A 22,794-nucleotide genomic window follows, 5' to 3' on the forward strand; every position below is an offset into this window, starting at 1 on the left:
GAGTGGGCGTGTGGCAAGCCTATTGTCGAACACTTACATCAGTGACTTTGAATGAATACGCCTGCCAAAAAAAGTATTTAACTGTCTTTACTTAGCAGGGGTTTTACTCACCCTTTGTTCCATTAAAAATGCATTTAACTGGGAAAACATGAAACAGTGCGGCTCAAGAAAAACATCTTTCAGGTCATTTCAGAGCCAGACTAAATAATTCGTAAGAATTCTGAGGCAACAGGGCAGCCAGCTTTGTCGTCTTTTAAATCTTGGCTTTCCATTCACAGTAAAACTTTGCTCATACTGTCAAAAAATGGCCTGCAACAAATTTAAAAATGTATTAATATATAATAACTGTTCAGACTGTTCTGTCAGAAGAGGTTTAATACAAGTCCTGCTCCAGAAACTTAGTACATTTGTATTTTCTTTTCAATGTGAAATTTTTAATATTTTGATAATAAGTTGAATGGTTACATACTAACAGTGTTGGGGAGTAACGGAATACATGTACGGCCGTTACGTATTTAAAATACAAAATATGAGTAACTGTATTCCGTTACAGTTACCGTTTAAAAAGGTGGTATTTAGAATACAGTTACTTTGTTGAAATAAATGGATTACACTGCGGTACTTTCCTGTTTCATACTGTGCGGGACAGGATTGTTTGGGTTTTGTTTGACAGCTATGTTCCGTTGTTCCAGGCGGCAGCGTTACGGTTGCCATGGTTACAGGGCGACGCTCTCTCTGTGTGTTTCCTGGGTGAGAGAGCGCCTTTTTGTTGTTGTTGTGCTAAGCTAACAGGCAGAATGCTACAGGCATAGCTCTAAAGAATGTAACCTCATGGGCAGTGTAGTCCGTGTTGCAGGGAGAATGGACTACCATACACGTTATGTGTCTGTGAGCGTGAGGAGGGAGAAAAAGGGGAGTGGAAAAGTACGAGCTATCACCGAGCAGAAACGGGAGCTGGAAGCATGTAAATATAATAATAACCACTGCAGCCAAGAAGAGTGCCTGACGAGCCCAGCTGTAAGTAAGCTATTAAGAGTCGACTGTACACTGTGTTCGTGTTTTCCTCCGAAAACAATAAGTTCAGTTGGAGCAGCCTTTCAATGCCTCTCTCTGTCTCTCGCAAGAAAAGTTGACCCACACAACAAAGTAAAGCTATTTTTCGGCTACGAGCTGACACCGACCCCGCCGTATTAGTCAGAGGTCCCTTTACTACGGTTCGGAGCCGCGGACCTTCAGTAATAGTAATAAATCACACAGCAATAGTACATTCACGTAGTTGTAAAAAGCATGATAATATATTAAGTAATCCAAAGTATTCAGAATACGTTACTGTCATTGAGTAACGTAACGGAATACGTTACAGAATACATTTTGGGGCATGTATTCTGTAATCTGTAATGGAATACATTTTAAAAGTAACTTTCCCAACACTGCATACTAATTGAGAGCAAAAATGAACTTTCACTTTAAAATTTTCAGGGAGATGCCGGAAAGCTTCCTTTGTGCCAAGATAACACCCCAGCACCACCATCCCAAACTGTTGGTACATAACCCTACCATGTGAATGTGGCAACAGCTCTGTTCAACTCTACTGAACGTCAGCAGGTTGTCTTGACCATGTGTACATGCTAGAATGCATTGAGTTACTGCCATGTGATTGGCTGATTAGGTATTTGTACTTGTTTTGAATAATCCTGAAACAGTTTTATATGGTAACAAATATAATTTCTGGCCGGACCATGTACGGAGACTATATTAACTGAAGCAGAATATGTGAATGTATCTGGGTGGATGGCACATAAACAGAGCCCAGGATTTACAGGGATGTCATTAAGTTTAGGCATCAACGGCACACTAGTTACAGTGAGAAGGAAAAAAGGAAGTGAGGAAGGAAAAGAAAGTTAACAGAAAAATAAATAAGTTACAGTTTGTTTTTAGTACACTTACACCTCATTTCTGTTTATTTTATTTCGCTTGATGCATGGATTTTGTTTCTGGATGGTGTAGCTGTTATTCACGTCCACTCACCTGTACTGTAAGTCTTCTATTCTTTAATAGATCATGGATATGCACAGTGGTAGTATCACTCAGGTGCCTGTAAGGACTTTGTAGGTACTTTGTTCCTTCTTACTTGGCTTACCTTACTTGTTTTCTCTGGAATTCTCTGGAGTCTCTGCCTTCCAATTCTTAACCCTCGTTACGGTCCATTTCCTGGACCATTTGGATACTTGTTTTGCCCCTTTGGTCATGTGGAATCAATTCCTTATGGGGCCATTTTTCCTAGTGAGTTTGTTTTATTAAGAATATATTACATTTTGGAGTCCTGCATCAGAGTCAACACTTGTACCTTATCATGATTTGGCTTCACCCAGCAGTAGTTCTATAGTCACCATGAATACATTTATAGACTAACATAATATTTTCAATTTAAGCCATGAGTGTAGTCCAATCAAATTCACACATTTACTAATTTTGGGGGGATGTTTTAATACAGATTATACAAAAATCATAAGCACAATGTTCATTATGTTGAGCAAAATGAAACAGCAATTCAAATTAAGCGAACAATCACTATGTTACAACAGTTATTATGCTCAAGATTGGCTGTGTGCCACTGATGGCAGGGTATTTTCAGATGTCCTGTGGATCATTGATGAGCTCATATGACTCATAGATGAGCATCAAAACAATAGTTTGCTGATGAAGTGTTCAGAAACTGAGAATCCCTTCTAGTTACACAACAAAAGCCCAAAACCTATAAAAAGAAGTGTGTCCTCTGTCCTCTGCCTACCCCCATTTTGCTTTGTTATTTTGTGTTTTCCCCCTCCAGTGCTGGTAAGTAGGCCATGTTAATTTAAAAATACAATCTCTGAATAATAATGGTTACAGAATCAATGATCCCATCTTCCACCACACCCACAGCAAGTAGCCTACAGTGATGGCTATACATAGCTCATAATGAGAGCAGATCGGGATCTGATTTGGAATAACTGTGCTTTTGTTGTTCCCTTAAAATGTAAGTCTTTTCCTTTGGACCTGCAGTTGTGGATTAGATTACTTACACTGTACACGTTAGGCTGTAATCTGGTGTTACTGCTGTGTGTTCTACACAAAGATGTGTTCACCTCTCTGAGTAGAATCTGTTGTCAAGGGGCACAATCATCTTCTCAGGAAAACCTTCTGGTTTCCACTTGAAATCTGCTCAATACTCATATTTGCAAATTAAACAATAAGTTCCCAGAATCAAATGCAGTTCAATAGCCAGGCAAACTCATATTTTCATATACCTTCTTTCTTGAGACTTATGCTGACAGGTGAAAATTTATCAAAGGAAACTGCCTCTTAAAACCTTTCTTAGCTAGCGCAACAAAGCTATCACACATTAGCATCTAACTTTACGGCAACATCGGAACAAATTACTGCACATCCATAAATTAACAATGTGAAAGTAAATGTAGGTCACCTAACTGAAGTCAGAACCAAAACCAACAAAAAAAAAACCCAACTCACATCTATTGCTTTGCAGAGTGTGAGGCGATTCCATGTAATTCACTAGCTTGTTTACTGCTGGGGGTTCCCAGTCCCTTAATGCACAGGGTATCTCTCGCAGTTCATCAAAATAAAAAACGAGAAGAACACATAATCTAGTGTAAACAGTGGTTCCAGTAACATTTGCTGTTGCAAAGGTTGTATAAAATCTAGTTGCCGCTAAAGGGCTGTTTTTTTATTTAAAAATCTCACTGATGTAAAATGTCAATTTCAACCCAATTCCATTGATCCATAAGCGTCAAGCTATATAAATAAATATATAAATTGTTAATGTATAATGCCCATCACATCATTAATATTAAGATCTAAAGATCGTGCACATTTCTGAATTTACCTGAGCATATCAGTGACACACTAAGACCCAGGCTACAGTTAGCAGATCTGTTGGCTACAAGCACATAAAAGCACAGGTTGTTCCAGGTTACAGCCACATCTGGAAGGGAAGAGATTCCCCATCCCTGTGGGAAATATGCGTAGACACTCAGGCAGCCACTGATAAACATCAAAGCAAAGCCTCCCTTTAATGATTCATGCTTGTTCTGTGTGCTGTGGATCAGCACCAGCGGGACCTTCAGTGTGTCCCAAATCCCTGCAACACAAAACAATTTTGTAACATTTGGCTAAGCATCAATGCAGACAAATCTGGATGCAAATACCACATTTATAATGGTTAAAAATTCAAAAGAGGATCAGAAATTAGTATTATTTGGAGTTCTGAGTGATTTGAATGGGGGGATTTATACAAATGGCAAGTTTAAATCGTTCTGAAGTGTTACCAGGGTGCAGCACTTCTTTCTCAGAGAGCCAGAAGAAGTGCATGATTGCATTAGCATATTACATCTGGGCTTTCTGTGGGAAACTGAGGTCTCAAGGCGAGCAGATGTCTGTTTGTTTCTAAATAAAGCAACTTGCCAATGAACTCATTCTGCAAGGTGCAGGAAAAAAACTCAGAATACATGCCTGTTTGTTCTTTTTCACTTCAAAACCACACAAAGCCGGTGCCATTTCAAAGAAGCTCTGTTAAATGAGGTTCTTGCATCACCACAGCTCTGCGGGACTGAACTTCAAGCTGAATTCATCTCTTTTGTTCTAACTTGTTCTAACATTTGCCTGGAAATATATAGGAAGTTTGCTGCTCAATATTTCTCAAGTTCCCATTGTAAGGCGATTTAAGTCGAGAGTAAAACATACAGAAGACGACACGCTGTCTAAGCCTTTTGCACTGGGAATATCTCACCAAGCAGCTTCTGAAAAGTAACTGCAAATATTTTGGAAAGTCTCTTCCAACTGTGTTATATTTTATTAAAATCTGATGACACAACGTGTTTATTTTACCATTTGTCACTCCTATTATTTATACAATCGCCAGTAATACTTTCTAATTACAGAGACTGCCAAAGCCTTATAACATTGAATGCACAACAGTAAATTGTTTTACCTTTTACTCACTTTCACTTTCTGTGCATGTTCTTTTTGTGTCATTTTCAGTTTCAAAACATCTTTCTAAAGTTGCTCTTCTAGATACCATGAGGTTAAAAGTACATCATCCATTGTGGTCATAAACTCCACGCAAAAACTATCAGATGTTAAACACTCTATTTATATTGTGCCAATTCACAACAAAAGTACCCTCAAGATGTTTTATTTACTCTAATATAAAGATATTACAATAGAGAATCCCCAACAATCAGGAGATCCCTTTAAAATAAAACAAAACACTTGGCCAAAGTAGGAAGAAAGAAATTTTTAAAAAGTTTTATTTGTTTGTGTGGAAAAAAATGGACTCACAAAAGTACCAAACCCTTCTGCTGTGCTGTGGTGAATGTTGCCTTGTGTTCATTGTTTTCTGGTAAAAGTGACCTTAAAAGTTACCTGGCAGGCAGCCGGTGCAGCAGTCTGCAGCGTTGTGACAGTTCTTTGTCATTTTAATTGACTGTGAATAAGAGATAAGGTCCTAATTGAATTTGGCTGATCAGCACAGACTGCTGTTCAAACACAACCTTGACACTAAACAAGATGCATGAAGGTAACATCAGATATTTCTTCTTCGTTTTATAATTGCTCATTCTGTCAAAACACATCCAGTCCTGTAATTATGAGATTATGATGATGGTTTTAACATTGTTATTGATGTTATTGATGCTATATACATGATTTTCCTTCAAAGATATACCAAGCAGTTTATACATTCTTAACTAATTTCCACGACTATAGAGGTTTTAGGGTCATAGACACAAACCATAATAAATACATAAATACCCATAAAGCAAATAATTACAGTGTGGAGAAAAATGAGTCACGAGTCATGAATTCAAGCTGTCAAGTAGCTTGCTTAATCTTTTTGCATCCTGAATATTTATGAATCTGTCAAGTTCAACACCAAGATAAAGAATACCACTTCCTTGGAGATTTAAAAGCTGTTTAGCACATAGATGAATACTGAACCACTTTAAATGCTGACAGCAAAGGTTCTAACCATTTTTCTTTGAAACAGCCAATTTAATTATTTTTCCTGTGACAGACAGACCTCCTTAACCTCCATCTAGCTTTACTTCATCTGTTAAGGTACAACCAGCTTACATCTTTTTGTTCTCGTAAGGTTTGACCTAACTGCCAACAGAACGCCATAGAAACAACACTGGTACCTTAAAAAATAACTGTATCATAACAAATTTCAAAAGGGGTCTCAATTCAACTTCAGCCAAACTTCTTTAAAGTCACATTTTTACCCAAAACAAGCTATATTGTTAGTTTTTGTCCCCAAATCTAACCAAATAACCAATATAAACTTCTTATTGAGGCACTGGTTGAAATAAATACATGGGTGTGCAAGGCCTCAAATTGAAGATAGAACCCATTAGAAGCACCAATAATATGGACCATTTCTCTCTTTGTGGGATGCAGCAGCTTGCAAAATCGAAAGACAGTGTTAGAATGTCGTTAAATACCCATGTGTGCTAGCTGTAGTAAATCACTCTCTGGAGCTAGAATTAAGCATTTCTGTTATTCTTTTATCGTGTCAGTACATTGTGTTCTCTTTTATTTTATCTGATTCAATTAAATGTCACTCAAAAGTCTTCTAATGGACTCCCCGAGCTCTTCTTTTCTTTTTCCTTTAGTTTTCCTGCTGAATAGTCCAAGAGAAGAGAGTTTTTCGTACTTTAAGAAACCAAGAGAAAATCATTAACATATTATCACTAAAACAAACTGCATGTATCACAGATGATATTTCCATAGGTGTATGTAGTCAAAACTCAAATGTAAAAAAAAATAAAGTGGAAGAATCTTGTAGGTGCTCCAGTGCCAGAGGCCTAGAATTTTGTACTTTGACGTCCTTTGTGACTTTCTAGAATGCCTGGATAGAAATAAGTGCTGTTAATGCGACAGTCACACTAGGACAAAAAGTGGCTGGAGACTGCGGCATAACCAAAACTGTTTCCACCGCGTGCACCGTGAACAATCATTGCTTTTGAAACCGACAGGGACCAGGTCGTCGTGTTCAAAGCAACTTTGGTACGACAATAGTGTTGGAACAGCAATGAGATGGAGTCGTCTGCTTTCAGTTGTCAGTTTGCATTTGAATGGGGTCATGTTGGCATTTACATACAATGTGTTTGTAATAATACAGCAAGATCTGTTGCCATTCAGATCAGATAGTTGCTGCCTGATGACGATTTGACTTCAAAATGAGAGACACATGGCAACCTTGGTTTTATACAGGAATAGAACCAGAATACAACCGGCTGGCAACCAGTTGAGTCCCTAATCACTGCAGACTGAGTCATGCTGATTGCAGTGTCTGTCTGCATTCATTAATTAGACAGCAGTTATTTGCAAATCTTTACTTCTCTGTCTGAGAGGTGACTGCAGTCAGGTTCAATCTAACTGCAATTATTTGGAGACAAGTTACCTTCCACCAGGTGACCTCCTGACTGAAAGTGGTCGGTCAGGTAATTGAGCAACCACTGTTTTTCCTAGTTGCAAGGAGACTGCCGTCCTATTGTTATTCTAGTTTGACTAAACCATAAGCTTTCGATTTAAATTTGGAAGTTAGCCGCCACAACAAGCAAAGCAACTCAAGTTATTTTGGGCCTTACAGGGATTGCTATGCAACTGAATAAAGCAGGTGCAACTATAGAGGCTGGATACAAGTAGAAATAACTGAGAAATTGCATTTTGGTATTTTTAGTAATCACGTTAGCCTGCACATCTCTGTCTGAAAAGCCAAATTAACCAAAAATCTAGTGATCATTAAAAATGTATTTAAAAAATGAATCTTGTTCGTAAAAGTCTAAACATTTTGTATGTCTACTTATGCGAGAATAGTAAACCAAAACAGTAATAAATGATACAAGTTTTCTTTAACTATCAGAAGATTCACTTAATTAACATTCTACTAGAAGGTTTTCATGTCTCCTAGCAACAGTAGTTCAGATAAAACTGTCTGTACATACCACACCCCGCCACCACCTCCTACACTATACAAACACACACACACTGAAGCATCCTGCAAAGGACTGAAGTGTCATCTCAGTGATGAGCTGCAGTCGAAGTGGTGTCACTCTGTCACGTCAGTATTTCCTTCGTGACAAAGAAAAATACTGCGGCATTTTCCTCCTCGAGATAAACAAAAACATTTGGGAGGGCCGCCTGAGTGATGACTGATGTCTGTGAGTGACCAGGGATACAAAGAGAGGCCGGACAAAAAGATCTCTACGATCTGCTTCAGTTAAAAGGATATTTATCTGTGCATGGAGCCAGTACCTGCAGTTTAAGTGTTGTATAAAGCGCATTAATAAAAAAGCAGTAGCTCATATTTTCATTTTACTGTAAAGTATCAAGCATGTCTGATCAGGTTACTAAACTACAACAAACCGAATTTTCTAAATCGATGTTTCCAGTTGTGAAAGGGGCAGAGAGTTCAGATAAAGATTTATGTGATCAATCTATGCAATCATCATGTTTTTTAAAGGTCACTGCACAGATCTGGCTGTTATTCACAGCTCAACAATTGGAGTGGTGTGGATGAAACCTGCAAGCATGATCTAAATACACAATAGTTCTCAGCAGACATTTTAATTTGGTACAAGTAGCACACAATGATAATGATGTATTTCAGCTAACTGTCAGTCCTGGTCTTTTAAATACTGCTGCTGTGTCTGTACCTTACTGGGTTATGGCAATATCTCTCCTGATATATGTATGTTTGTTTGTGAATGATTGGCATCATATTTAAACACAGCAGTGATTCATCAACGTGCAGTCTACACAATATTGAAGAGGAATATTTTAACCCAAACCAAAATCTTTGCAGGATTTGATAGTTTAGGTTCCCAACATAAGTAAAATAACAGGTAATCAAGTGAAAACACGGTCTCTCTCGCAACTTAAGGAGGTTAAACACAGTTAAAGTGTAGCATTGATGTCCGATCAGAGACACTGACATATCAATAAAAATAAGTGATCTGGAGGAGTCCAACAAAGTGGCATCCTTCTATTTCTAACCCTTTATATCAGTATAGATGTCCTGCCGGCTCAAAAATGACAAGAATCAAGTCACATTTTTCAGTTATTCTTGACAAAGGGTATAATGTGGAATGTAAAAGTCTTATGGCATGTGCTTTGATGTCTTACATTTGCTGGTATTTTATGTAAACTCCACTGCATTATTGTTACTGTGTTGCTTTTCACACTATGTTGGTGGCAATCAAATTTAAAATTAAATAAATTAAATGAAAATAAAAACTGCACTTCATTACACAATGATTAATGTCCAGGCATATTAATTAGTCACTACCCCTTACCTAATGAGTAACAATGTGTCGGGATCTGTTCACGGGACCCGGAGCCCGTTACTAGCTGCTACTTAATAACAAAGTCAACCTGTCACAAGGGTTCTGGACTTCACCCATGGGTGGCTGTTGGCTGTGTGAAGCCAGTGAGCAGGGCCGTTCATCTTATCCTGTGCAGTGCCTGGAGGCCAGTGTGGGCAGCTGGAGCCCAGATCATTGTTTCTGAATTATAACCACTAATTATGCAGCTCCACCACATGATGGGAGCGCTATCAAATGGGCTTAATTGACATTCATGATCTTGGATGGACACGTTGCACCATAGTGAGAGCTTAGTGTGTCTGTACCTGGTGCCAAATGAAACTGCACTTCCTTACGCGCTTATAATTACCACAAAAATCCTATTTACTTATATAACTGCTAATATAAATTGTAAAACTGTACAAAAGAATCTGGCACTTTGTATAAACAGATATTTAATGGAAGACTGACGATTCATCTGTGACCTTGGAAACAGCATGAACATGGTTCAGTTATTTGGTTAATTGTTTCTAAATCAGTAAACCATCTGCCCCATACAACACAGGGGCATTTGGGTTGTTTAAATAAATATTTTATAGCTATTCCCTATTGCCATGGCGAACGGGAAACAGCTCCTCGGGGAATATGAATTGGCCCTAAAGGGGACACTGAGGGAATAGGGAAAGTTGGAGAAGCTAACATTTCCTTTCTTTTCAGGTTTTATATCTATTTTCCTTCCTTCAGATCAAACATATTCCTGTTAACCACAAATATTAGTAATAATCTCCTAGCTTATAAACCAGTGTGCTTGCTAACTTTGCTGCTTTGCCGTGTCTATGGCAAATATAGAATTTTCCGCTCTGACAGACTATGTCACGAAAAGACTAAATGATGAAGAGGCTCAGTCAGGAGGGAGGAGACTCTGTGCTGACTGTGCTGCAATTCCTGCTGTTTTGATAAATCCGAAGAGCCTTTAAAACAGAGCTCTTATTTTCTGTAGTAGTATGGGGGGCGGGGGGACTGCTGTTTGGGTTGGATAGTTTTGTATTGAGTTGCCGCTCTAAACCGTTTGGGAATAAATGTACGAAGTGCATATTAAATACATTTGTTTCTTTCATGCTGGATGATCTGCATTAAACATTATTACAAATAGTTATTGTTTTTTTTCCAGCCTTTAATTTTATGAGTGTAGACCTGCTGAGTGTGCTCTTCTCATCTCTTTTATAATCCTGCTGTACATCTATGTAATTAAACTCACAGGAAGCTGCCCAGAACACAACTCCCATCTTCACAGGTGCACCTTAACAGCTGTGGTCTTGTAGCAGAAACCAAAGAAAGTTGTTCAATTAGGTTAGTTTACAGTGTCCTGTGAAGAAGTTGCAGAACATTTTCTGGTGGCTATACAGATCACGGGTGCGGTGGATGCTTGTAACTCCTCCAAGTCAAAAGTTTATGAGACCTTACCAAACAAATATTATCTGATCCAGCTGTCTGCATTTGAGAGAACATTTTAAAAATGGCTGTTTATGCATAGAAAAGAATTAATTAACACTGAAGAACTCCCCTTTCCTTATTTATTGCATCTAATAAATAAGGAGAGACCAATGCCAATAATATTCAATCATCACCTCATTTTCTGTAGGATAAACAGCTGTAAAATACTTGCAAGCGATACATATTATCATAAACTAGATGCAATAAATAAGAAAATTGGAATTCTAGCCTGCACTGCCCCACATGGTGCTGAGGATATGCATGGATTTTTTTTTCCTATGTTATGGAGGCTATTTATACATATTTCTATTAAAGCCCAGAAATCTAACAGCTCAAAGCTCACCAGCTGTGGGGTCTCAACAAAACTGAGGAGCTTTCCGAATTGTGAAAATGTAAATATAAGATAAAGATGCATGAGAGCATAATTCACCCAGTTTATCTGGCTTATTTCCATCTGAAAACTGAATTTCATTTAATAAAACTCCTTAAAATTAAAATTAAGATGCAAGTCCAAACTGAACCAGAATGGGATGTGTGCATACAGTAACCGACTAATTTGTGTACCAGTATTGTGGAAAAAGGAGACAAAAACCTATCACAACCCAAGGAGAGAATATAAATTAGATGCACAACACCAGCCATGTATGTAAGCTTAAAAGTGTGTGACAGAGAAAGAGGCTGCTGCTTTGACTCTGTATGTGTGAACACAGCATTAGTGCCTCTTAGACAAAGTTCAGCAAAAACAGTGGTTGTTTGTATAACCCTGGAGGCTGTTTCACTGCTGTTATTGGACGTTTTGCCACACTTTTTATTATTCCTCCATCGTCATGGCTGCATGACTCTTGTAACTACTTGAAGCCACTCTGCACATATTAAATGCCATGTCTCTATTAAAAATTAGGCTGTAAGTACGTTATGCCCATAATATCCTCATATTAATAAGAGAGCTGTGACCAAAGGCACTCCCACTGATTGTGCAAACCAGGATTCACAAAAATAAATGCAAACATGGAAGTGCATTAATCATGTGCTCCCACTCTGATGTAAAAACATGATATTGGCTTCATAATCATAATTGAATTGGCTTATTTTCACAAGATTCCTGACATGGCAATGTATCATATTTTGGGAGCTTAGTTCCACTTGAAGGGTTCACTCTCTCACTGAGCTCTTGAGAGCTGTTTTCAAACCTTCCCTGCCGGTCGCCTTTGGTATCAGGGACTCGAAAAACCACATTGTCCACACTGAGCTGCACTCCAAGCCTTTTTGGGCTCATCTTTAAATAACTAACCCTGTACACAAAAATCTGAACAATTAGCGCATTAACTATTACCATCAGATAATATCAAGGACTAATGGTGATAAATCACGGCTGTTTATACACTTCCGGAAAGTGCCTTGAACCAATCTGAATCCTCTCTATTATATTGCAGACAAATTTTGACTGCAAAACTCTGCCAAATGGATAAAATCTCATCCTGACACCAAACAGGGAGAACGCTCATCTTTCAGCAACCTCCTCCTAAACAAATTTCTTATCAGCTGACAGTCTGACATGTTATCCAGCTCAGAGCAATTGCTTTCTTTGTCATGTGGACAGCCCTAGAGCTATCTTTGTGTCATTTTGAACATGCAGGGAAATTTCCATAACAATTTATGCATCTATTAACTTGCTGTGTGCATGTGCGCAGCACAGAAAATGCCTCTCTGAACTGCATGTGATTGATTGTCTGTGTACTGCTCTGCACCAAGCATGCATCATCTGGAGTCAGTGACCAGCTGCTAGAGCGGCTGTGTGTTCAGGAGGTTATTAAGCGTCTAGAATGGGTAATAGGAATGCTCTTCTGTTGACCTTTTGTGTGTAGCACGGTCCAGTCAGTCACACAGCTGCACACATTTGCAGCAACAAGCCCCACCGTTGAGACTTTTCTTTCACTGAAACATCATCGATGTATATGTCACCTACTTTGCAAATACTGACCAAACCATGGATGTGAGGCTCAACTGTCTGTCACTCCAACAAGGTTACAAACCACCAGTCACACTCACGTTAGACCTACTGCCAGTTTAGAATCACCAGTTACCCAAACATGCATGTGTTTGGAAGTGGAAGGAGGCTGGAGTACCTGAAGAGAACCCAGGCAGGCACAAAGAGAACATACAAAATCCTCAAAGGAAGCCAGAACCAGCTGCTGGATTCAAACCCGAGACCCAAGACAATAGTCTTACTTTCCAGTGTAGTAATGCAGAGCTTTAGTTCTTCTTGTAATGCTTGAGTTCTGGTTACTGTTGTAACAGTCGGGGTGTTTTTGGTTCCAGTTTGGATTACTTCACTATTCTTGTTTTTTACTGCGCATCACTGTTTTGTCTCAACTCCTGCCTCAGTCATGTTTTGTGTTTCTTCCTTTGTTATTTCTTTTTTATTCTGGTTAATCTCAAGTGTCTTGTTTCAGTTTTGTCTGCTGTCTGTCTGAATGTCTCACTTGTGTTAAATAAGTGCACGTGTCTCATTTCCTTCCTGTTTCTAATCTAATCTCCCATCAGCCCTCGGTCTATAAACATTCCAGACTCTGTTTTTAAGATGCTCTGATCTGTTTGTTTTATGGTGGTGTCACATGCTGCTCCTCATCTCTGGACTTTTTGTCAATTTTGGACTATTGTCTTTCGATATTTTAACCTCAATATTTTAATCTCAGTTGGGGTTTTTTGTTTTGTTTTTATTTTGTCTGCAAGTGTGATGCGTTTGGGGCCTTTTTACAACACAATGTGACAGAGAGGTTTGATTTTAAAACACTGCAATTATTGTGCAAAAATCTAAACGTGTCTGAACTGAACTACACTCACACAGTTATGATGAAGTGAAGAAGATGTGACACATCGTGCTTTACAAAAGGTTACAGTCACTCACACAGGAGCTGAAATCTAAATAAACAAAATGAGTTCAAATGGTTTCTCACTCACCTTTACTTTTTTTTTTACGTTAACAACTCTCAAGCAGCAGTGAGAGCGTGCGAAGTGCTAAGATAAATATATGTACCAGTTAACTTTAAGTGAGCTCACACACAGCCTGCAGCTGAAAGCCTGGGTTAACATTAGCAAAGAGACAAAGAAAGGTGGCAGCTGAAGCGTAATATGGTCCAGAGACATATTAAATTGATTGCAGTGTCGCAGGGTTCATGTTAATCTGCAACCCTCCAGTACTGAACCTTTTTACCAGAATAATCATCTTTAGTTTTTACAGTACATACCAGTCCATGCTAACCATAGCCATAGCATAACTAGATTTACAGCTCTGCAGGGTAAGAAAAGGTCTGGAATTGTGATAATCTTAAGTTTAGTTACAGCTTGGGAAACAGTCGGATGAGTCATGGACTAGTTGTCTCTAAAAGGGTGTCCACTCAGGAAGCAGTTGACTTGTACTGGTCTCTACTGGACACTTTAGGCTCCCATTCCCTGAGTAAGTTTTTTTAGCACCCAGTCACATGTCAGTAACTGGTATGCTCCACTTTCCTTGGTAGTTGCTTCAATCACTTGATTTGAAATGAGAAGTTTAACTAGGTTGGCTCATCGCTGTGATTCACTTCCTGTGAATCCTCCTTTGTATTAGGTGGGTGTGGTTTAAGTAAAATCTTAAAAAATATTCATGTTATGGGTTTAATCTTAGCTGGATTTGATTTTTTAAACACTTGAACCCCTGACACAGTCATAAATCAATGACAATCTCCACTGTAATTCATCCTAAAGGTGTTCTGTCATGGTTAGGGCAACCAAGTTCTTCCACATCAAACTCACTCGTCTATGCCTTTATGGACCTTGCTTTGTTCACTCATCAGTAGTCATGTTGGAACAAGGCCATCTCCAAAGTGTTCTTACAAAGTTGGGAGCATGAAATTCAAACTGTCTTGGTATGGTGGAGCGTTAAGAGTTCCTTCTACTGCAGGGGTATCGAACTCCAGGTCTCGAGGGCCAATGTCCTGCAGGTTTTAGATGTCACCCTTGGTCAACACCTGAATCAAATGATTAGTTCATTACTAGGCCTCTGGAGAACTTCGAGACATGTTGAGGTGGTACTTTAGCCATTTAAATCAGCTGTGTGGGATTAAGGACACATCTAAAACCTGCAGGACACCGGCCTTCGAGGCCTGGAGTTCCACACCTGTGTTCTAGAATTAGGGGCCGAGCCCAACTCCTGAAAATCATAACCCCCCTCCACCAACTCTACTCCATTCTCCTGACAACCAACAAACCCAGACTCAATCATCAGATCGGCAGATGGAAAAACATGACTCCAGAGAACACGGCTGCACGGCTCTAGAGTCCAGTGACGGTGTGCTTTATACCACTGCATACAAAGCTTTGCACTAACAGTTGACTGTGAAATATTTAGTAGCAGAGAAATTTCACAACTGGACTTATGGGCAGTGTTGGGAAGGTTACTTTTAAAATGTATTCCACTACAGATTACAGAATACATGCCCCCAAAAAGTATTTTGTAACGTATTCCGTTACGTTACTCAATCAGAGTAACGTATTCTGAATACTTTGGATTACTTAATATATTATCATGCTTTTTACAATTACATGAATGTACTATTGCTGTGTGATTTATTACTATTACTGAAGGTTACTCGCCATACTAATACCAACTAGATTTTCAAATTTTAATATAAAATGAGTAACAGTATGTTGGACATAGTAAGGCTGCACTTTTTGCAGCGATCTCATATAGAAAACTATTCTGCGCGTATATAAAACAGGTCCGCGGCTCTGAACCATAGTAAAGGGACCTCTGACTAATATGTCAGGTACCATGTCGGGCTTGTAGCCAAAAAGTTTTTGGCTACAGTGGTTATTATTATATTTACATGCTTCCATCTGCCGTTTGTGGTCGGTGACAACTCCTACTTTTCAACTCTCCTTTTTCTCCCTCCCTCGCGCTCAAAGACCCATAACGGGCAGTCAATTCTCCCTGCAGCACGGACTACACTGCCCATGAGGCTACCTTCTTTAGGGCGATGCCTGTAACACTCTGCCTATTGCCTTCATATTAAATCATTTTTTGAATAATAATTTTTAAAAATATTTCTCTGTATCTATGAAGCGCCTTGAGGCGACTTTTGTTGTGATTTGGCGCTATATAAATAAAATTGAATTGAACTGAATTGAATTGAATTTCTTCACATCATTATGTGGCAGCAAGTAGAGGTGACATGGGCCGTGAGATGGAGACACAAACATTTGAGCCTCTTAATGCGTGTTTTGTTTGGGTTTCTACCGGCGTGGAATTACCAAAAATAGAGAGGGCATAGCCGAACATATGAAACAGGAAAAGACCGCCGTGTAATCCCTTTATTTCAAAAAGGTAACTGTATTCTGAATACCACCTTTTTAAACGGTAACTGTAACGGAATACAGTTACTCATATTTTGTATTTTAAACACGTACTGCCGGTACATGTATTCCTTTACTCCCCAACACTGCTTACTGCATAGGTGCCACGCTGGAATTCACTGAGCACCTGAGAGTGAACCATTCTTTCACAAATGTTTGTAGGAGTAGAAGTCTGCATGCGTATGTGCTTGATTTTTTACGCCTGTGGCCATGGAAGTGATTGGAACACCTAAATTCAGGATGGGTGAGTAAATACTTTTGGAAATATTCTGTCCAGGTAATCTGGCTTCTTCCCACAGACCAAAGACATGCAATTAATGGGGTTAGGTTAACTGGTGATTCTAATCATAGCTGTGAATGGTTTTCTGTCTCTATGTGTTAGATTGGCCACCTGTCCAGGGTGTATCCTGCCTCTGGCCCTATGGTAGCTAGGATAGGCTCCAGCCCCACTGTGACCCTGATAAGGATAAGCAGAAGAGAATGGATGGATGGGTCTCAGTCCTACTGTTCCCCATTACCAATATGTATGCACAATAACCAAAGCTGTCACGTTTTAATTAATGGACTCAGGAAGCAGACCGGGAATCCTTACAGAGTTAACAATCAGTTTATTCACACAACGACACCAGGTGATACTATTTACAACGTGCTGGAGGGAGGGGGGTCCAGGGTTCCGGGGTTTGTGAGGGGAAAGACGGGAATCAGACGCACTCCAAAGGCTCTCTCTTCACTCCCCACAATGGGGACACACAAATCCACTCACTCGTCCACACGGAAACAGGCAGGCAGGGAAAGGTCTGGGGTAGATCTGCACACAGAGACTGGGGTTACGACGAACAGACGGAAACAACTTTACAGAGTTTAACTCACTAATGGTTGAGAGACTGACGCTGATAGCTCAACGATCCAGCGACGAGTGACACAGTGCTGCCGTCTTAAATCGGCCTTGCGATCATCCTGATAGGCAGCAGGTGCGTGGGCCAGGGGCGGGAGCCCATAATGAGCACCGCCCCGACAGGTGAGAGAGAGAGAGAGAGAGAGAACATGTTGCCTAATACAGGATCAGCTGGTGAGGCACAGGGACCATGACAAAAGCATATGGTAATTTAAGTCAAAACCTCAAATCAAGAGTGCTATCTGTAGTAAGCACAGGTGGAAGCAATACAGGATCAAAAAAAATACCAGAAACCTTCTGTTGTAGGTTTTAGGTTAACTATAAAAAGTAGCTTAGTTTCCCTAATGTAGGTTACTCAAAGAACAAAAAAAAACTACACATGCAGCTGAGAAAGACTGGGCTCTGCTAACCTGCCTGCACAGTTATTTGGGGGATTTATACGAATGAGTCTACACCAGATGTGAGCTGAGGACACCAACTACTGTCTGAGGCGACGGCGGTAGCAGTTGTACTGTCAGGTCGTATCGACCTGCAGATTTGATATCAGCGTCACTCAAATGGAGCAGACCGAGCTCAGAGAACTTAACAGTTCGTTCAGAATAATATCAGCCTTTGGGAATAGAGTTCAGCTACTTTGCTGCATCGGTAACAAAATGCATAATTTGTTCATCTTTTTAAGTGCTGCAGTGATTTTCACAGTTTGGAAATCATCTTTAAACTCAAAATAATGAAAAACCGGACCACGTGCTTTTTTTTTTAGGTATCAAAATAGAATACATTTACTACACACCAATACATGGTGACCAAACAATACAACAGTTCATCATGAAAGGACTGGTCTTATTAGCAGAAGGGCTCATTTGTTCCATAATCAAGACCAAATCAAAGCCACTGATGCACCTTTGGGATGAGAAAAAAGAAATCTATTGTTCAGACTAAAAATGTTTTCGTACTTGTGGATTTTTTATCTGTTGGCAAGAGGACAGAGAACAAAGAAGTCATATCTCATACCTCTCCATTAATACAATACTGTCTAAGTGCATGTCTGCTTCTATAAAACCAACTTCATAACATAAGAAGCAGCTTATAAAAGTTAAAAAGAGTATTTTGTATCAGAAATTACTGTATTTGTGTTTTCACTACTTTTGCAATACATTTTATTGCATTTGCTTAATACTAAAGCAACTACATTTTAAGATGACAGCCATTTGCTCCCCTTTTTAAACTTTTTGTAATATACTATACTTTATATTATCACAAAGAGCAGGTCGTTAAATAATCAGAATATCAGTGATTCGATCCAGGATCCTTAGTTCCTCCAAGTTCCATGTATCCTTGGGTAAGATGCTGACCTCAGCCTTTCCCAATGTATCCATCAGAGAGAGAGAGAGAGTGAGAGAGAGTGAGTGAGTGTGTGTATGTACACATTAATTTAAAAGCTTAAAAAAAAGGCATAGAAACAAAACACTTGTATGAATCTGTGAATGAAACCGCTTTGAGTGTTCAAATTGAGTAGAAAAGGGTACCAGTCTTTAAATTAATAACATAGACATTAATGACTTTGTTAACACAGACATAACAAGCACACAGGAAGTTATAACTTTCCTTTCACATATGATTTACAGGCTTTTTGCTTTTTTCTAAACGATGGTGGTGATGGGGACAGACCCAGGAGCAGACGAGCAGTAGTGTGGAGGTCTTCAAAGCCGAGTGTAAACATGCCACAAATGGGTTGTGAGCCCAGTTGGAGAGCCGGGCTGAGCTTCTGATTGCTTCCATTATTTTGTCTCAAATCAAAATGTCAAACAGCATGAAGAATGCAGTCCCACTGTGTTCGCTGATAATTAGAGGATCAGGTTTCCTGTTTCACACCAATCCAGCTCTCTGGAGTAAAAAAAAAACTGCCTAGGCAAGAAAATTCCTGCTTGTGTTTCATTTTGTTGGCTTTTCTTAAACAGGACATCCATCTAATCATAAAGATGAATGATTAATGAAAGGCAGAAGACAATGAATCAAATTTAAAAAAAAAAAAAAAAAAAAAGAATACGTTGAATCTTGTAGCTTTGTAACCTTGAGTTTTAAAACCTGGAAATTCCGACTACAAAAGTCCATCAGTCCATCCATCCATGGTCAGCTTTGAAAATCTAAGCTTTGCCACAACAAGAACTGTAGAAGAAGATATATGTAAAAAATTATGTATTAAACTCATGTTTATCCAACCACCTTTAATGGCAAAAACTTTGCTGTTGTGATTATGATCATTTTCCAGGTTGGGTCAAGCTTTAGCTGTAAGACTGATGGCCTCACGTTTGACTCTAAAAGAGCTCATGGTTGACTCGATGACCGCAAGATGCCCAAATCATCACCCCTCCACCACAGTGCTGACATTTATTATGAGGTATTTGTGCGCTCACTACGTGCTGCCTGTTCATTGTGGGGCCCCCCCGGCCCTTGCACCTGCAAGAAATCACTCACCTGTGGTTCATCACCTTGTCTGCTTATCACTACTTGAGGCAGTGGCTGTGAGCATCTCATTGCTGGACTGTTGAGTAACCCTCGTTAGTGAAATTCCGGATTGTATTATTCAGAGTATTCCTTCGTGTTTTCTTAGTATTAACATCTCGTCTTTGCATATAGATTCACCCCGTGCCCCTGAGCCTGTACGTGGGTTTGCCTGACTAGTGTGCATGGAGGAAGATCCCCCATGAGGAGCGAATGGAACGAGTGCGAGGAGCTGTGTGCAAGAGTGGAGACCCCGTTTCCCCTTCCTGTGAACCTGGGAACCCCTGGACACCCTCTCCCCCCACTTGTATACAGAGCACCTGGTGTTGTGTGAATAAAGAACTCTAATTTGTGATTCGCTGTCTGCACGCGAGTCTGTCCTGCCCCTCGTGACAGTGTTGGTTTTCTCCAAACATGGTGCTGTGCTACAGACAAACACCCCCACTTTAGTCTCCTCTGTCCAAAATGACATTGTTCCAGAGGCCGTTGTTGTTTAGATGCAACTTTGGAAAGCTAATCAGTGCTGTCATGTTCGTTTTAGAGAGAGGGAGAGACTTTCTCCTTTAAAATAATCCACACTTGTTCAGTCATTTTCTAATTCTACTGTCATTAACTTTAGCATTTAACATGCTAACTGGCAACTTCTCTGAGCATTGCACAGTCTGACCTTCAAGGGGAATTTGCTTGGTTGTCCACTCGTGGGAAAATTGCGTCATTATGTTAACACACATCTTGATGTCTTGCCCAAGGATACTAACACAACCATGTGACACTTAGAATATGTTTTATAGAGTTTTGCACATCTACAGAGTCTGTTTTGTAATAATTACACAAGCTTTAGAGCTCTAGATGAGTGTTGTTGCTCCAGTGATTTATTTACTTGCCGGGATAAATTAGCAACACTGACTGCTGCATCCTAGCAATGAGTAACATAAATATGTTAAACTCTGAATGGAGCTCTTAAGTCAGTTTTACATATTTACACAACCAGATGAGATGGAGCACTGTTATAGCCATCTTTTCATCAGCTGAAAAAAGAATCACTTTGTCAGTAGAGTAGTCTACAGGAGTCTTAGGATAGTTTTTAATTAGTACACCATCATTAAGTATAAATGACCTTTTTAAAAAGTAACCTGAAAAAATCATTATCACCTTTGAATCCTTGGCTGCAAGCTATCAAGGAAGATGCTTCTACAGGCTTAAGTCACTTGAGGGTTATTGTTTAGCATTGTGCCTAATCAGCACACCTTGGGGTTGAACGAAAGTCGAAGAAAATAATCATCGTTGGTAATCATTTTTAATGCAAAGCAGCCAGCATGAAACACACAGATGTATTTAACGTGCGCCTCGTGTGCTTATTGCCTATTGCTCTCGCAAACTGTGACGTAGCTGCACAGCCAACAAATATGTGGTTGTTCTCCCTCAGGCTGCTGCTGTAAATCCAGTATGGATCTGTTTTTAAGGGGCTTTGGGTGAACTGTGTGCTCTATCGGACCGGCAGGGCCTACTATAGCATCATTAGTGCAGCAGAGTAGTCTCCTACACAAGCTAATTGAAGCAGAGATGCAACAGAAGGACTTAATGAAGAGGGCATTTTTCATTTTTCCTAAATGCAGGGATAGTACAACTGTTTTGTTATATCTCCTGCGTACTACTGTCCTCTTGTTGTTGAGTAGATTTTTAAAACTGTATATAACTGAGTTATGAGCTTCTTATTGCAGGAAATTTCTTCTGATTTGCCAGAAACATTCCCTTTGTCACGACCTGCGGGATCGGCAAGGCGCTGATCAGCATCTCTCCACTCCTAGCCCCCCTTCTCTTCTCTTTTTCCTCTCTCTCTCCCTCTCCCCTGTTTTGCCGGGGCGGAACTCATGGCAGGTTCACGCCCTCGGTCCACGCCTTCCCGGATCGTGCACACCTGGGCCTCATCAGACCAGCTGGTATATTAGAAGGAGGAGATCAGCTGTTCAACGCTGGATTGTTGTGAAGACTCTAGTCAGTACACGTCGAGCCCAAGTTTCCCACGCTTCCGTCTCAGAAAGTTAACGTGTGTCTCTATGTTCTAGATTCCCCGGACCCGTCCCCGTGTTTCCCCGTGTGGAGTGTGTAAGGAGTGACTGGTCACTAGCGGAGAGAGGTTGGCGTGAGCGCGTGTGTGATTCCCTTGTTTTCCCTGGAGCCCTGGAACCCTGCCTCTCACATCTTGTATATAGCACTGTCCTCGCACTGTCTGTAAATACACTTGGTGAAGATCTTGTAAATAAACCGTCTCTGTTAAAACACACTCCGGAGTCCTGCGAGTGGATCCTCAGAGCAACCCGTGACACCCTTGGATGCAAATTTAAAGTTATTTAGTCTTTGACAGTCAAAGCTAATCATATCCTCAATGATTTATAGTGTTTCTGACAAAGGTTAATTTATATCCTAAAGGTCTGAAATGCAATATCACAAAATTGTTTGATCTTCTGCATCGTCTGTGTTATCAGGTTAAATCTCTTTGCTTTTGTGTGAATGTGTGTTTTAGAATTTCTTTGAAAATGGTTTTTAAATCTGCAGATCTGTAAATCTTAAGGCCACAGCAGTCACAAAACTCAGCTAACCACAGAAAACACATCCAGAGGAGCTCACAATACAAGCTGGGATTTTATATAAAGAGAATTATTTCTCCCAACTGCACCACTGTACCAGGATCTCCCACCTGATTAATCCCTCTTTAACCCCAATAAGACAATCACAACATTTTGTTGTTTGTTTGTTTTTTATTCCCATATTAATTTTATTTTTATAACACTAAAGCACAACAACAGTAGCCTCAAGGCACTTTATAATGTAAGGCAAAGACCCTGGAATAAGAGAAAACTTCAACAATCAGATAATCACCTATAAGCAAGTCTTTGGTGGGAAGGAAAAACTTAACAGGAAAAACCTCCAGCAGAACCAGGCTCAGGGAGGGGTGGCCATCTGCCCTGACTGGTTGGGGGTGAGGGGAAGAAGACAGCACAAACAAATACTGTGGAAGAGAGCCAGAGAAAGGAAGGTTTTAAACTTACCCTTAAAAGTAAAGACAGTGTCTGTCTCCTGAATCCTGAACTGGGAGCTGGTTCTGCAGAAGAGGGGCCTAAAAGCTGCCTCCCATTCTACTTTTCAAAC

At 39.9% G+C, this 22,794-nt stretch overlaps 1 long non-coding RNA gene across 2 annotated transcripts; it reads left to right on the forward strand.

The window, feature by feature from the left end:
- Window positions 1–789: 789 nt before the first annotated feature.
- LOC146392815 (uncharacterized) lies at window positions 790–21,963 on the forward strand. 2 transcript variants are annotated; one of them, XR_014802772.1, is made up of 3 exons: window positions 790–1,017; window positions 19,412–21,639; window positions 21,711–21,963. It is a non-coding gene; the product is annotated as an uncharacterized LOC146392815 (long non-coding RNA). The 2 variants fall into 2 exon arrangements; XR_014802773.1 differs by lacking the exon at window positions 790–1,017 and having other exon boundaries at window positions 17,965–19,540; window positions 19,780–21,639.
- The last annotated feature ends 831 nt before the right edge of the window (window positions 21,964–22,794 follow it).

Source organism: Perissodus microlepis, chromosome 2 (genome assembly GCF_051167445.1).
Source record: "Perissodus microlepis isolate ML-2025 ecotype Zambia chromosome 2, ASM5116744v1, whole genome shotgun sequence".
In the NCBI taxonomy this organism is placed as follows: domain Eukaryota; kingdom Metazoa; phylum Chordata; class Actinopteri; order Cichliformes; family Cichlidae; genus Perissodus; species Perissodus microlepis.